The 17,744-nt window shown below is 40.2% G+C and overlaps 1 protein-coding gene and 1 long non-coding RNA gene across 3 annotated transcripts in view; one reads left to right on the forward strand and one right to left on the reverse strand.

Moving 5' to 3' along the window:
• LOC135204023 (nudC domain-containing protein 3-like) overlaps positions 1-17,744 on the forward strand; it is a 301,510-nt gene that overhangs the window by 246,232 nt on the left and 37,534 nt on the right. The gene's annotated exons all lie outside the window — the stretch shown is intronic.
• On the reverse strand, positions 8,646-10,744 carry LOC135204022 (uncharacterized). Its single transcript, XR_010312078.1, has 8 exons — positions 10,528-10,744; positions 10,322-10,396; positions 10,100-10,195; positions 9,877-9,974; positions 9,703-9,771; positions 9,459-9,598; positions 9,230-9,312; positions 8,646-9,100 (listed from the first exon to the last, which is right to left on the reverse strand). It is a non-coding gene; the product is annotated as an uncharacterized LOC135204022 (long non-coding RNA).

Consider the following 17,744-nt stretch of genomic DNA (forward strand, 5'->3'; position numbering starts at 1 on the left):
TGTTGCATGGCCTCCAACTCCTTCAGGTCATCCGTCGTAAGCTCCTCTTGGTGCTCCTCAAGAAGGTCATTGATGTCGTCCTCGTCGACGACCAGCCCTATGGACTTGCCAAGTGCAACGATCTCGTCAAGATCTGGTTTCGAAACAGTTTCAGGATCATCAACTGTTCCTGAATCTGCACCAGCTTCGCCCCCGTCGAATCCCTCGAAGTCTCGGACGGATACGGCATCAGGCCAGAGTTTCCTCCACGAAGAATTCCAGGTTCGCCTCGAAACCTCCTGCCAAGCTTGATCGATGAGTCGGAGGCATATCACAACATCTAAATGCTCCTTCCAAAATTCACACAAGGTGAGGTTTGTGGTATCGGTGATGTCAAAACATCTCTTGAAAAGATGTTTCGTATACAGCTTCTTGAAGTTCGATATCACTTGCTGGTCCATGGGCTGGAGGAGAGGGGTGGTGTTAGGCGGAAGGTAAAGAACCTTGATAAAAGAATACTCCGCTAGGATATCTTCCTCGAGGCCAGGAGGGTGAGCAGGGCCATTGTCCAACAACAGCAGACATTTCAGAGGGAGGCGCTTCTCTTCCAAGAATTTCTTCACTGTTGGGCCGAAACACAGATTTACCCACTCGGTGAACAAAAGTCTCGTTACCCAGGCTTTTGCATTAGCTCTCCACATCACTGGAAGCTTCTCCTTTAACACTTTGTGGGCCTTGAAGGCTTGAGGAGTCTGCGAATGATAGACAAGTAGGGGCTTCACCTTATAATCCCCACTGGCGTTGGAACAAAGTGTGAGCGTAAGCCTGTCTTATATAGGCTTATGGCCGGGTAGCTTCTTCCCTTCCTGCGTGATGTACGTCCGACGAGGCATTTTTTTTCCAAAAACAGGCAGTCACACTCCACAGTTGAAGACTTGCTGAGAACTGTAGCCTTCGTGATCGTCATCTTGTTCGAACGTCTTAATAAAGGCTTTGGCCGCTTTCGTGTCTGAGCTGGCTGCCTCCCCATGCTGCACCACCGAATGGATGCCTGTCCGTTAACAGAATTTTTCGACCCACCCATGAGAAGCCTTGAAGTCTGGGGTTGGCATCGATTTCCCTTCTCCTCCATCGTCTTCGGCCTGGGCAATCAAATCGCCGAAAATAGCACTGGCCTTGTGGGAGATTGCCGTCTTGGTTATCGTATCGCCAGCGATTTCTTTGTCTTTTATCCAGACAAGAAGCAGCCTTTCCATCTCGTCGTGCACGTGGCTCCTCTTGCTAGACAAAATAGTCACGCCCTTGGAAGGTGTAGCTGCTTTGATGGCTTCCTTCTGCTTAAGGATGGTGCCTATTGTCAACAGATTTCGGCCATATTCCTTGGCGATCACAATCAATCACATGCCAGCTTCATACTTTTTAATTATCTCCATCTTTGTCTGCAAAGAAAGCATCCTCTTCTTTCCGTGAACTTCAACTTTCTTGGGACCCATGACTACGTACAGGCAGTCCCCGGGTTACGACGGCTCTGGCTTACGACGTTCCGAGGTTACGACGTTTTTTCTTGAATATTCATTCAAAAATCCGCCCTGGGTTACGACGTTTGTTCCGACGTTACGACGCTGACGCTTCCGACGCTCCGAGTTAACGACGCTTTTAAAAAAAGCATACTATAATAAAAATCCTTTATAGTTTAGCACAGTATATTAATAAAAATAAGTTTCTGGTTAGAATACAAAAAAAATTTTGAGGTTATGATGATTTTCGACACTTTTTATGTCGTATTTTTCTATGTTTTTTAGTGACGCCTCATATGCGGAACTAGTTTCCGAGCGAATGAATACTAGCTTGGATGCGCAAAGTTTATAACAGTCCAAAAGCGCAAATAATGAAAAAATCATTGCTTGTTTCCAGTAATAATAACAAAATTAAGTTTCTGGTTAGATTACAACGCAAATTCCAAGTATCCAAAGAGAGACATTATCCAGTAATTTGATCAGAGAGAGAGAGAGAGAGAGGCGTCTTCCGACGCTCCGCGTTAACGACGCTTTTAAAAAACGCATACTATGATAAAAATTCTTTATAGTTTAGCACAGTATATTAATAAAAATAAGTTTCTGGTTATATTACAACAAAAATTTCGAGGTTATGATGATTTTCGACACTTTTTATGTCGTATTTTTCTATGTTTTTTAGTGACGCCTCATATGCGGAACTAGTTTCCGAGCGAATGAATACTAGCTTGCGATGTGCAAAGTTTATAACAGTCCAAAAGCGCAAATAATGAAAAAATCATTGCTTGTTTCCAGTAATAATAACAAAATTAAGTTTCTGGTTAGAGAAAGAGAGAGAGAGATGAGAGAAGGAGAGAGAGAGAGAGATGAGAGAGAGAGAGAGAGAGAGAGAGAGAGAGAGAGGCGTCTTGGCAAATGAGATCATTTGCCAATGGTCGTGGGGATTGACGTAACGTTTATTTTCTGACAGATAGGACAGAGAAGTGTTCGTTTCATTAAACGGCCTCTGACTCATGCCAGTAAATGTTTTGTTGATACTAATAATATAAGCCTATTTAAAGATACATTTACTTTAATTAGTCTATATGATACGTAAATAGTAATCAACTGTTCTTGTAGCCCTCAAGATTTTTACAAAATCGAAGTATCCAAAGAGAGACATTATCCAGTAATTTGATTAGAGAGAGAGAGAGAGAGAGAGAGGCGTCTTGGCAACAATGGTCTTGGGGATTGACGTAACGTTTATTTTCTGAACAGATAGGACAGAGAAGTGTTCGTTTCATTAATCGGCCTCTGACTCATGCCAGTAAATGTTTTGTTGATACTAATATATAAGCCTATTTAAAGATACGTTTACTTTAATTAGTCTATATGATATGTAAATAGTAATCAACTGTTCTTGTAGCCCTCAAGATTGGGCAAAATCACTCCAGGTTGTACATAAAACTTCAAGAATGTACTGTCACCAGAGGATTACAATAGTTTTTACCTTCAAGAACCAGCATTTTTTGATGAAAATAACTCCAGGTTGTACATAAAACTACAGGAAACAACATGTAGTGTAACCAAAGGATTACAAGTAAGGTTTTTATAACTTTTTATTAGTTTAAGACATTTTTCCAACGTCGTTCCGGGTTATGACGATTTTCGGGTTACGACGCGTCTTAAGAACGGAACCCCCGTCGTAACCCGGGGACTGCCTGTATATACTGTACGTAATTAAGTTATGTAGTATACGTATGTATGTACTAAAGTTCTCACACAACACGATAAAGTAGTACTACAACGAAATCTCTTAACGAATTAACGTTACTAAACGAAATCGTATAGAACGAACGAATTTGGCGTGCATATAGAAACAATGCTGCTACTGAGTGGCAAAAAAAGCATGCCGCTACGTAGATGCATGATGGGAGAGATGCTGACCAATAGGAGAGCAGGATCTTATGGCAGTGACTAGCATCAGGAACCAATGGGAGAGTGGGAGGATGGTGGCGAGTCTACTCAGTTGGCGGGGCGCGCGAGTTTTAAAATTGTTATCAGTGGTCCGGCCGAATCTCGGGACTTTACGGCAACAACCTTTCGTATCCTGAACTATTTTCGCATGTAGAGCCAAAAAAATCTTCGTATTTGCTTTCGTAACTCGAATTTTTCGTAAGTTGAGCCTTTCGTATGTCGAGGTACCACTGTATTATTAATATTAGTTTTCTTATAAAAATTCCATTTTAACACTGCTTGGTCTATATTTGACATTACTGGGTCAAGCTAATTTTATGATGTGTGTTTTGGATATATATAAAGGAAAAATAATTCTGTTTTAGAACTAGCTTTGATCTTAGAGGTGAGCTACACTTGCTTATGGCATTCATGTGTGGATCTGTCCACTGCATACTGTGAATATTATATAAGGATTAATCAATGTTATCCATACCTGGAGCATAGTTTGAGGAAGCTAGTAAGGATGGTATTGGTAAATAAAATCTTAGTCCTGTATAAACAGTTAAATGCTCTTAGTTATTTGTAATTAATTTCTAATAGTACGTGTATATAAGAAGTATGTAGTTGTATGATTAATTTCTAGTATATAAGAAGTATGTAGTTGTATGATTGTATGTGGTGGTATTAGTAATTTGGGTTTTAACCCTCTTACGCCGATTGGACGTATTATACGTCGAAATAAATTGTCTGTCGGGTGCCAATTGTACGTATCGTACGTCGACATAGAAAAGTTTTTTTTTTTAATTCGCGGAAAAATACTTATATGCCTACCAGCCGAAAACTTTTGAATCATGCGCCTTGGGGGATGCTGGGAGTTCACGGATCAAGGTGTTGTTTTGTTTAGAAGTGTGACCCAAGTGCGCATGTGCGGAATGCCTCCTTCTCGCATCAGCCAGCATCAGCGACGCGTTGTCCGAGAGCAATCTTTTGCCGCAATCGTGTTTTGCCGAACTTGTGCGAGAGTTTGAATATTTGTGGTGCTACGGGACGTTCATAGAGATGTCTCAACGATGTATGGAACGCGAAAGGCATGTTTTACCTGTCGGAAGGGATCATGTAAGACGTATTTTGGATTTGGATGCTGGCGAGGGACCCAGCACCCAAGATGACCTCGCACCTCAACGCCGTTCTGTGCGGCCATGTGTGGATGAAAGTGCTTTAGGATCACAACGTGTGTCTCGTGTGCCTTTAGTAACCCCTAGGAAGCATCAGGGTGTCCTTAGGGGCATTCGTAGGCATTTGGGAGGCCTCCAACCAAGGGACATTGATGCATACTTATCGGAGCTCGATCGGGAGTATGTCACAAGTCCTCATTTTGATGGCGGTTGGTCATCTAGTGATGAGGACATCACTCCTGATGTCAGTGATGATGAATATTTGCCCCCAATGTCCGTTCGAGGCTCACATCCCGAAAGTGAGCTCGAATTTAGTGGTTTTAGTGCCTATGAGGGGGAATCTGAGGAGGGGGAGGATGAGGATATAGGGTCTAGTTTTGTCGCCGATGACGATACAGAAAGCGAGGGCCTAAGTGAGGGAGATGGGCCAGTGGTGGGGTTCCGTGTGCGAAATTGTGCCTGCGCGCGGGCACGTAGAAGGTCGGAGTGTTGCGCCAGCCAAGGTGAAGGTCGGTCGTCCAAGAGCGACGAGGGGTGGACGGAGGACCCCACCCCACCTAACATGCACCCATTCACCTTGGGCTCACTGTACCTGTTCCTCTCACTGTTCTGGGCTTCATTCAGCTGTTCCTTACGCGGGAATTGCTGGAGTACCTGGTAGCAGAGACGGCGGACTACGCTCGGTACTGCCGTGATGAATTCCGCACGACATTGTCGTATCGCTGGCAGGGCTGCAACCTCACCGACATGGCGCATTTTGTGGGGCTCCACATTTATTTTGGATTGATGCCTGCTGCCGACCTCAGGCAATATTGGAGGCAGAATTTTTTTTTAAGTACGCCCAATGTGCCCGGCGCTATGCCCCGTGATACTTTCCTGGCGTTGGACAGATATTTCAACGCCTTCAACCGAAGGGCCATACCCCGGAATAACTCCGATCGCCTCATCTTAGTCTGCCCAGTGTTGGAATACATTCGTGAACGGTGAAAAATTCTCGTGGTTCCTGGAAAGAACCTTTCTTTGGATGAGGGGATAATGCCTTACAAAGGACGTCTAAGCATTAAAGTATATAACCCCCAAGAAGCCGAAGAAATATGGAATGAAGTTTTTTTTTATTACCGAGTCCAACACTGGATACGTCGTGGACTTCTTAGTGTATTCCGGGGTCTTCTCCATGATGCGTGACACTGTTTTCAGGCTTGTGGATCGTTTCCGTAACCAGGGATACCACCTGTTTATGGATAATTATTATAACTCGGTATCCCTGGCCCAGGAACTGTATGAAGCAGGTATTCACGTCAGTGGTACCCTTCGGTTGGTGCGTGGGGCCCCGAATGTCCTCAAGAGGTTCGCTAGCCATCCGCAACATCTGGCAAGTGGAGAGACAGAGTGGCGGCGGAAGGGAGCTGTCTTCGCCATCTGTTGGAAGGGGGTCCGACTTGTCCCCATGATTACGACGAGTCATGAACCCATCCAAGAGGAGGTCGTACAGCGGAAGGAGACACGTCGACAGGGCCAAGTTGTGTATGAGGAGTTTCGTGCCGAGCGGCCTACCGTCATTGTGCACTACAATAGGCACATGGGAGGAGTTGATCTCTTTGATCAACTCATCCAGTATTATCCCTTTGCCAGGAGAACCAGGAGGTGGACCCAGAAGCTCCTCAAATACATCTTTCAGTTGGCCCTCCAAAATGCCTACATACTGTACTGTGGGTACTACAGTCACGGTCTCTGGAGGATGACCCACTTACAGTTCCTCGAGACAGCCGGGGATGCCCTCATCCACTTTAATCCTGATGAGTGGCCTTCCATGACTGCCCCCCTGCCCCGAGCTGCAGATCTGCCCCTAGAGGAAGGGCAGATCTTCGGAGGGCCAACTTCGGTAGTCATTCTGCTGCTGCCGCCGCCCACCCCTGTGGTCGGATAGTGGCCCCTGTGTGTCAGCTGCAGCCAGGGGATCACACACTGGAGCTCCTAGAAGGGCGCAGGTAGAAACGGTTGCTGGGTGTGCCATATGAATGGCAAGAGAGACGACCCAGTTTCTTCTGTCGCACCTGCAAAATAGCTCTTTGCAGGTTCGGGGAGTGTCTACTATTGGTGTGCGCCTGATCAACCGACAGCGGAGGGCGCACGGGACCACATGTCCCATTAGCAGTAAGGGCGCGCGTCTCCCTCCTCCACCTGTACCTCGTCATGTCGAGAGGAAAAAAATGCAAGACTCTTCAATGGAGGAGGGAGAAAACAAGAATAGTACGAAGAGTCAGGATTACGAGTGAGTATTCTGCATTTATTTTATATTTATTTTTATATTTATTACAAGTTTTTATATATCTGTATCTATTGATGCATGATATGTTGTTTCACTTTATGCAAAAAGAAAAGTTTCACCTGCATTCCTTTTATTTATGTATTCGTACCAGAATCGAAAAATGTAATAAATAAATATATATATATGTATACATATATATATATATATATATATATATATATATATATATATATATATATATATATATATATATATATATATATATTATATTCAGTTGATTCCACATAGGAAAATGAAAAAAAGGTATATCTCAGAAAATGCCCAACAGTTTCGTCCTCCAATGGACCTCTTCTTCTTGGAGCGTTTATTAAAGAAAAAACAAAAGCTTTTTTCTTTAATAAACGCTCCAAGAAGAGGTCCATTGAAGGACGAAACTGTTGGGCATTTTCTGAGATAATACCTTTTTTCATTTTCCTATGTGGAATACAACTGAATTACTATATCTTCGTGCCTAAGAAGATTACCAGTACTATATATATATATATATATATATATATATATATATATATATATATATATATATATATATATATATATATATATATATATATATATATATATATATATATATATATATATATATATATATATATATATATATATATATATATATATATATATATATATACAGGCAGTCCCCGGGTACGACGGGGGTTCCGTTCTTGAGGCGCGTCGTAAGCCGAAATCGTCGTAAGCCGGAACGACATGGGAAATATGCCTTAAACTAAGAAAAAGTTAGAGAGACCTTACCTGTGTGACATGCAAGTATTGCATGATGTGTAGTGTGGTTATTTCAATGCCAAAGGATGGTTCTTGAAGGTATAATTCTTTATTAAACTCTTGTGACACTATAAAGCACAATGTACTACACTTAATCCTTAGGTTAGATTATACACTAAACACTATTACACTGTACACTAATCCTTTGGTAGATCCTGGAGTACACTAAAATCCCAGTCTGGTAGCTCTGGAAGGTAAAAGTATAACACAATTAGTACAAAATACTACACAAAGTCCTGAATGCAATATGTAAATTATAGATATCAAGAGTAAAAGAGTTAATGTATGTTAATTAATTCCTTACTTTTAGTTTATAATTCCTTACTTTGAGTTATATCAAGAGTAAAAAAGTTAATGTATGTGAATTAATTCCTTACTTTAGTTTAAAGTTGTCATGCTATGTAACCCTGGATGCACAAAAGTCTTATGCCGGCCCCATAGCCTACATCATTCAGGGGTTTGGGGGGTTCTGGAATGTACAAAAAATAATTAGTATGTCAGTAAGTACTCTATGCATAGTAAGTTTACATACAGTAATATGCACCATACAGTGGTTTAATATCACATATATAACATGTATAAAACTTAGTTAATGTATGTTAATTAATTCCTTACCTTTAGTTTAAAGTTGTCGTGCTATGTAACCCTGGATGCACAAAGTCTTATGTGGCCCCATAGCCTACATCATTCAGGGGTTCTGGAATGTACAAAAAATAATTTTGTCAGTAAGTCCTCTATGCATAGTAAGTTACATACAGTAATATGCACCATACAGTGGTTTAATATCAACTGGTACGTATGCATGTTGTAAATGATTGGTCTACACCCCCTGTTCAGCAGGGAGTGTACAGTAGTATGTAATTCCATGAGGGACCTTGATCACTTATCCCATGTGAGAGATCTTGGTCACTTTTTTTTAGTACGTATAAAACTTACTTAATGTATGTTTACTACTATGTATAATTCCTTACCTTTATGTTATGTAGTAACCCTGGACAAAGTTTTATGTGGCCCCATAGCCTGCATCATGGAGGGGGTCCTGGTTTTCTGGAATGTACCAAAAAAGTATCAAAGTTAAGTCATGTATGTATGTTTAGTAAGTTACATACAGTAACCATACGTACAGTGGTTTATAACATGTATGTACATAATCAAACTTGGTTGGAAATTCCTGTAAAAAAAGTTATGTACGTATGTAATACTACTGTATGTAAAAACCTTACTGTTCATATTTTGTTACACTATGTACATGTTACATTTGATACGTATACTTTCCTGAAGGGTTTTTTCCATCCAAAAATGGTGCTTCTACTTGTAGTTATCCCTTGATGACACTTGTAGTAATTTGTTAGTAACAACCTGGAGTTGTGTGAAAAATGTTGGTTCTGGAAGGAAAAAGTAACAAAATTAGTGTACAAAATATACACTACAGAAAGTTGTGAATGCAATATGTTAATTACTGTAGATATATCAAGAGTACTAAAAGAGTTAATGTATGTTAATTAATTCCTTACTTTTAGTTTAAAGTTGTCGTTCAATGTAACCCTGGATGGACAAAGTCTTATGTGGCCCCATAGCCTACATCATTCAGGGGACTCTGGAATGTACAAAAAATAATTTTGTCAGTAAGTCCTCTATGCAGAGTAAGTTACATACAGTATGTAATATGCACCATACAGTGGTTTAATATCACATATAACATGTAGTATAAAACTTAATTTAGAAATTCCTTACATAACTTACCAACTTTTAGTGAGTCTCAAAGCTGTTACCTAGGTTGTGGGAGATGGAGGTGGAGGTGTAGAGCATTCATGATAAGGATGCATTCCAAACCTAACTTCAGTGTGCTTTATCACAGATAACAGGCTAGGATGATGGGCAGTCTGGAATGAAGAATTAATATTAAAGGACAGTATGTAACCACTTAGGTGTAGTACAAAATTTATTGTACGTATGCAAACATTAAACACAACTGAGAATTCCTTACCTTCAGCAAAATGAAGACATGTAGGCCATGTAGAGGTCTGGTTTATGTAAGTCACAGGTGCATGCCAGTCTGGAATGATAATGTAATACATATGATTATAGTATGTATGTTACATACATAACATGGTTATTACATATGTAATAATAAAACATTAATAAAAAAAAATGTCCTTACCAAATTCTAGTGGTTGGCTTGCTTACTGGGATGGGCATATGTATGGTAGATGAGTGGGTGGCTGGGCTATGGAGTAGGATGGGCAGGTGCTTGGGAGTCTGGAATGATAAAAAATATATAAAATGATAGAGTTACTACTGTAACTACTGCACATGTTATTACTGTTTGACATATGTAGTGTGTAATACGTATGTACAATATAAAAAATGAAGAATTCTTTTACCTGAAGGAATGGGAGAGGTGATACTACTCGTATCAACTGATTTGGGCTCTGGAGAGGTGATACTACTTGTATCAACTGATGAGGGAACATCTAGATCTGGAAAGAATGATAGGGTACATAAATATATAAGGTGGATGTAATTGTCGCATATGTATACTTTTAATAAAATTTCTATTAGCAATTTATAAAACATTTTATACAAATTTGTTAAGGATTCTTTACCTGATGAATAGGGCGAGGCATCAAAACCATGGAAAGGCTCAGGGTCATCTGGGTCGCTGTCACTATCAAAGGGGTCTGAAATGAAAAAAAAAATAATAAGGTTATGCAACATCAAACACATTGTACCACTATGTAAGTTAGTGTACGTATGTATGTAGGGTGTAAACAATTTCCAACATGAAAATGAGAAAAATGAAATTGCTTACCTGATTGTACACGTACAGGTGGACGGGCTGCTACAGAGGGTCCAGGTACAGGGGGATCTGGAACTGTCACAGGTAGTACAGGGAGATCTGGAACTGTCACAGGTAGTACAGGGAGATCTGGAACTGTCACAGGTAGTACAGGGGGATCTGGAACTGTCACCACTTCTGCAATAAAATTACAAATGATGAAAATTAATGAAGTTACAATTTACTCTTACATTTAGTTGTTACATTAAAAAATGAACACATTTTAATATGTACACTATGTAAACACATAAATTAGTAAAACAGTTCAGAATTCCTTACCAGGACTAGGAGTGGGAGGTGGTGGTACTGGAGACTTGTGAAAGAAAGTGTCAAGCCTGGACTGCACACTTCTCTTCGTCTGCTTCTCCTTCAGGGTCTCCTTGTAGAAAGTTACCAAGTCTACATTCCACGTTTTATTTTGTCAAACCTGGCAACGTTAGGGTCTTCTGCCTCAAAAGAAGCCAAGGCTCTCTCCAGATGAGTAAAACCCTCTGACAAGCCTTTCACAGTTAATGACCTGGGTTTTGGCTCTGGTGCCGCCGAACCCTCTTCCTCAATCATTTGTTGTTCAAGTTCAAGTAAGTCCTCTGCAGACAATTCCTCTCCATGGGAAGCCAGCAGCTCTGTTACATCATCAGGTTCAAGATCTAGTTTCAGCCTCTTGCTTAGCCCTACGATCTTCCTCGTCACAGTCTCGACGTCTTCTGCCTGGTCAAAGCCTTCAAAACTGTGCACAAACTGTGGACACAGTTTCTTCCAGGCCCCATTTAAAGTGGTCGTCTTCACCTCGTCCCAAGCACTTGCAATATTTTTCACTGCATCAGCAATGTTGTAGCCCTTCCAGAATTGCTTCAGTGTCAACTCCTTGTTAGCTTTCTATGGCCCTCAAAGCAAAAACGTATGGTCCTTCTAAGGTAGTAAGCCTTGAAATTAGCTATTACTCCCTGGTCCATTGGCTGTATCAGCGATGTGTATGGGTGGGAGGTACACCACCTTCACATTAGGGTGGCATGTCGCTCAAATTTGAAGGGTGACCAGGGGCATTGTCCAGGACTAAGAGGGCCTTAAAAGGCAGACCCTTCGAAGTCAAATACCGCTCCACTGCTGGCACGAAATGGTCATTGAACCAATCTTCGAAGACCATCAAGGTAACCCAAGCCTTCTTGTTTGATTTCCAAATCACAGGGAGTTGACTCTTGAAAATGCCCTTGAATGCCCTGGGATTCTCGGCCAAATACACCAGCAAGGGCTTCAGTTTCAAATCGCCACTTGCATTGGACCCAAACAGCAAAGTCAGTCGCTCCTTTCCAGCTTTATGGCCAGGTGCTGACTTCTCCTCCTTGGAAAGGTACGTTCGATTTGGCATTCTTTTCCAAAATAATCCAGTCTCATCCACATTAAAGACTTGGTCAGCCGTGTAACCACCATCCTTAATTATCTCAGCCAAACCACCTGGAAAACTTTCTGCTGCTTCGCTATCAGCACTAGCAGCTTCACCTTGCAGCTTCACATTATGCAAATTTGCACGAGCCTTAAAACGGTTAAACCAACCTCTACTCGCGGAAAATTCACCACCAGCACTGCCTTCGCCAAACTTTTTCACTACTGCCTCATGCAGCGCTCTAGCCTTCTCCTGGATCACACTTAAGCTCACCGGAACACGTCGCTGGTTCTGGTCCTCCAGCCAGATCATGAGCAATTTCTCCATTTCAACAATGCTCTGGCTACGTTGCTTCTCGTTTATCACCGTTGACTTCATCGGTGCAGCATCCTTAACATGCTTCAGAATACGTTCCTTGTCCTTCACAATGGTTACCACCGTGGTCCTGCTCAAGCCTAAAGAACGGCCTATTTCGGTGTTAGTTTCTCCCTTCTCCGAACGCTTCACCACGTCATATTTGACTCCATCGTGATGACCTTCCTCTTCTTGGATGAACTATCATCGGAGGAAGTACTTTGGCGTTTAGGAGCCATTGTAAATTTGCGAAAATGGCAAGGAATTTCAGCAACGTCTTAGCACACAACCGAACTGAACTTCAGGCAGACACGCGATTGAAGTGGCGTCCTTTCGTATTGTTACGCTTAGCGTCCTCGACCGTCCGAGGTCGTTGTTCGGTCAATTTACCATACAGTTTAATAGCGTTAATTAATTTATGCACCTCCGCTCAAAAACTAGTTCTGCATATGAGGTATCGTTAAAAAGCATAACAAAACGTCGTAACCTTGGAATTTGTGTTGTAATCTAACCAGAAACCTTAGTTTTTTTAATTATGTACTGGAAACAAGCAATGATTTTTCATTATTTGCGCTTTTGGACTGTTTTAAACTGCGCATCCCAAGCTAGTGTATTCATTCGCCCGCAAACTAGTTCCGCATATGCGGCGTCACTAAAAAATTCAAAAAATACGAAAAAAAAAGTGTCAAAAATCATCATAACCTCAAAATTTTTGTTGTAATGTAACCAAAAACATATTTTTATTATATACTGTGCTAAACTATAAAGGATTTTTATCATAGCATGCGTTTTTTAAAAGCGTCGTTAACTCGGAGCGTCGGAAGCGTCAGCGTCGTAACCTCGGAACAAGTGTCGTAACCCAGGACGGATTTTCCATTGAATATTTAAGAAAAAGCGTCGTAACCTCGGAACGTCGTAAGCCGGAACCGTCGTAACCCGGGGACCGCCTGTATATAAATATATATATATATTTTTTTTTATCTATATTGGTATTTTTGGGTAAGCAAAATACATAAGTCTAGTAATATTCAGTCATTTACCTTCATTTTGAAACAAATTCGAAGTCTCTAGCACAATATTTAGATTTATGGTGAATTTTTGAAAAAAAAATTTTCCTTCCCTCCACGCGCCGATTCTCCGCTGCTAATCTCCGCTGCAAATCTCCGAAATGCGTACGTCGCATTCTCCTAATATTTGCTCCCTTTCATATAAGGCGTTTCATAGAGTTCTATATATGAAAATGTGCGCAATTTCATGTAGAATACAACCTAAAGATATTTTAGGGTTGTAGCTTTTCTCATTTTCGAAATAATTGCATATAAATCACAATAAATAGAAAAAAAAACCACGTTCGCTCAAATTTGACTCAACCGAAATGGTCGAAAAACGCAATTGTAAGCAAAAACTCTTACAGTCTAGTAATATTCAGTCATTTATCTTCATTTTGAAACAAATTCGAAGTCTCTAGCACAATATTTAGATTTATGGTGAATTTTTGAAAAAACTTTTTCCTTCCCTCCGCACGCCGATTCTCCGCCACAAATCTCCGAAATGCGTACATCGCATTCTCCTAATATTTGCTCCCTTTCATATTAGGCGTTTCATCGAGTTTTATATATGAAAATGTGCACAATTTCACGTAAAATGCAACAAAAAATATTTGAAGGTTGTAGCTTTTCTTATTTTCGAAATAATTGGATATAAATCACGATAAATAGAAAAAAAACCACGTTCGCTCAACTTTGACAACCGAAATGGTAAAAAAACGCAATTGTAAGCAAAAACTCATACAGTCTAGTAATATTCAGTCCTTTATCTTCATTTTGAAACAAATTTGAAGTCTCTAGCACAATATTTAGATTTATGGTGAACTTTTGAAAAAAAAAAATTTTCCTTCCCTCCGCGCGCCGATTCTCCACCGCAAATCTCTGAAATGCGTATGTTGCATTCTCCTAATATTTGCTCCCTTTCATATTAGGCGTTTCATAGAGTTTTATGTATGAAAATGTGCGCAATTTTATTTAGAATACAACAAAAAATATTTAAAGATTGTAGCTTTACTCATTTTTGAAATATTTGCATATAAAAAAATATATATAAAAATTTCAACATTCGGTCAAATTTAACTCATCCGAAATGGTCGAAAACTGCAATTGTAAGCTAAAACTCTTACTGTATAGTAATATTCAGTCATTTGTCTTCATTTTGAAACAAATTGGAAGTCTCTAGAACAATATTTAGATTTATGGTGAATTTTTGAAAAAAAAAAAAAAAAAAATTTACGTCTGCGCGTTACGAATTCATGCATCATTTTGTGATAATATTTTCTCTGTGTTGCTTTGATCGTTTTACAATGTGTTATATAACAAAAGGATCGCAATTTATTGTACAATACAACAACAACAAAATTAACTCGTTAGCTTTAACCGCTTTGCTCACAGCGCGATTTGAATACAATTATATATGAAATTTTGTTTTTGCGCTATCATATATCGCATTATTTATATATAATGATATTTTTTTCATTTCTGATGGTTGCACACTAAACTTCAGGCAATGACAAAAAATGGAGCCAAAAATGAACTCTTAATCTTGAAAACTAAGCACGCTGCAATTTTTTGAAAAAAAATATTTTTTCCGCTTCAGCGCTCACTCCAAGATCCCCCCCCCGGCATACGGGAGACAATTTTTATTATACCCCTTCGGCATAAGAGGGTCAAGAAAGTAGTTTGATTAGTAAACCCTAACATCTCCACAATCCGCCCCTACAGTAATGTATCCAAGAGCACCCTTCCCTGCTAGCTTTATGAAGTTATTGGTTAGAGATATGTGAAGTGTTTGGTTCCCTTCCCTCAAGGTTGTTAAGGGGACCTGGAGGAGATTTTTATGCTCCCATTGCAAACCCTTCAGCACTATGTAATGTGACCCAATCTCTTAGGCTAGAGTGTCAGGGTCTCTTTGCACTACTGGTAGGTGCTAGAAAGATTTAACCAAGAACACCATTTTTTTATGGCTTCATGAACTGATCAGTCAGACATCCAGTTTGTCTAGTAAGGACAGTCTTCCATTTCAGGTGAGAGGTCACAAATCCCAGAGTGTTGATCCATTTCTTGCATTTCAGAGTCATTTTGATTTTACGGGTAGTAATAATAATATCCTTTATTTCACCTCAGGGCCATATACATGGAATATACAAAATACAGACTGTAACATACACAATCTAGATACATGAGACAACATGATAAAAAAATGAATAATCGGGACTTATCAACACAATTGCTGAGGTAACATAAAAGATAGTAATCATAATATGGGTAATAACAGTAATGATATTGGTGAGAAAAAAAATGCATAGAGAGTTTTAACAGTTAGTGCACAGACTATGTAACTTAAATTTCAACTAGAAACCTTAGGTGGTTACAGTAGTCAGATCCAGAGGGCTAAATACAAAAATTGAATGTAGAAAAACTTTAACTTGATAGTATTCACAGTAATGATAAAAAAGTAAAATATCAGCAATAAATATAATAATAATGACAGAATCTGCAGGTGACATCTTGCCAATGCGGAGATTAAGTCCTTTAGGGGACAAAGGCCTCATATTCCCATCTTTCCCACAATTTAGATCTTCTTGCTTCACTCCTTAGGAGGCTTTGCATGAGTGAATTGCTGCTGTTTCTCACTCGGGTTATCAGACTGGACATTGTTCGCTTTACAATGATTTTTAAATTGTCCAGGTGGTTTTCTATGAACATCTGTGGCAGGGTGGTAGCGAGAAGTGTTTGTGAGGCATCTCAAAATATCATTGTGCACAACAGTGATACGTCTCATGGTCTCTCGGGTATAGTTTGTCCAGAGGGAACACCCATAAATACTGTAGCAGTATGAGCGGAAGAGCAGCAGTTTCACATCTCGGTGATAGAAGACAAACCTCCTTGCAATCATGTTGCCAGTTGCACATAGTTTACGACGAACACTGTTCCATGTCTGCCATATTTTAGGTCGTTGGTGATAATGTGACTCAAATACGGAAATTCATGCACAAATTCCAGCCGATGGTTTCCGAGGAAAATTTGTGGTTCTGCAATATCTTAAGCGATCTTGGGAGCAGCGACATACACTAGGTCTTGGTTTCGTTGTATAGTATATCAAATTTACTCTGCATATTGGCGGCAAGTGTCAATGAGTCGTTGGAGACCTTGCACTGATGGGGAAATCAGAATTGACATTCAAGGTATCTGTGTACATATTAAACAAGTATTGAGAGCGAATGCCCCCTTGCCGAAGCCCGTTTAGGGAGCCGAAGGTGTACAATAATATGTTACCCCATTTGACACAGAATTGCTGTGTGGAGAACCAGCAATGTAAAATGCCAATTAGATATAGGGGTGTGCCTCTTTTACGCAGCTTCAGGAAGAGCTTCAGGTAGTTTACTCTGTCAAATGCTTTTCTCACATCCACAAAACAAAGGAAAACAGGAGAGGCTGATGATAGGTAGTAGTTCAGCAATTCTTCCAGTATGTAGATGCAGGTGTCGGTTGAGTGGTTTGCTTTAAATCCGAACTGGTTGTCAGTGGTGTGTAGAAAGGGGAGAATTCTCACTAGTATCTTTGATGCAATTGTGATTGCAATTGGCTGGTAGTTGCCAGGCTCAGCTGCATCCTTTAGATTGTTTTTGATTAATGGTATCAAATGAACTAAGAGTAGGGAGTCTGGAAGAAACTGGTGAATTATGCATGCATTGAATAAGGCATCTAGCAAAATGTAAATTATCGGATGGCAGAATTTGAAAGCCTCTGCGGGAAGACCATCACAGCCGGGCGATTTATTGTTAGGTAGGCTGTTTATGGCAATGCTGTTACCTGGCGTAATACGGTCTGCAAAATGAAATTGAATGTTGTCAGTAAGGAGGTTATCTACATCCCTTCGGGAATCATGGCGGAGATTATGTTAAAATAGAATTCATTCAGATCCCTCCTGTGGTGGTCATTTCTACAATTTGTGTTAGTACAAAGTAAGGCGTATGCTGGTTGAACTTTGACTGCAACCTGGTTCACCCTAAACTATCTGGTTTTCTGTTGGTTTTTTAAATCCCAGTTTACCGCTGGTGGGCGGTCAGTTAGTGGGTTCACGGTAGGGAGGGATGGGGTACTGAATGACACCTGTAATGGGATGTGATCATAGTCCATTGCAAGATCATAGCGAATATTGCAGGTCATAATAGAATCATGAATTTGTGGAGATGTGATGCAATGGTCCACCCAGAAGGTTGTAATTGTGTCCGCTTTATTATGTACATATGAATAGTAGGGAGGGAGGAGCATTACATCACTAATTTGGAGAGCATGATTTTGACAGAAGCAAGTAAGTTCATTATAAAATTGTTTGTGCATTTAGAATTAAGGTCCTCGATTATACAAATATGATCAGCAGGAGAATCGTGAATAATACTGTG

The sequence above is a fragment of the Macrobrachium nipponense genome, chromosome 44 (genome assembly GCF_015104395.2).
Source record: "Macrobrachium nipponense isolate FS-2020 chromosome 44, ASM1510439v2, whole genome shotgun sequence".
NCBI classification, from domain to species: Eukaryota; Metazoa; Arthropoda; class Malacostraca; order Decapoda; family Palaemonidae; genus Macrobrachium; species Macrobrachium nipponense.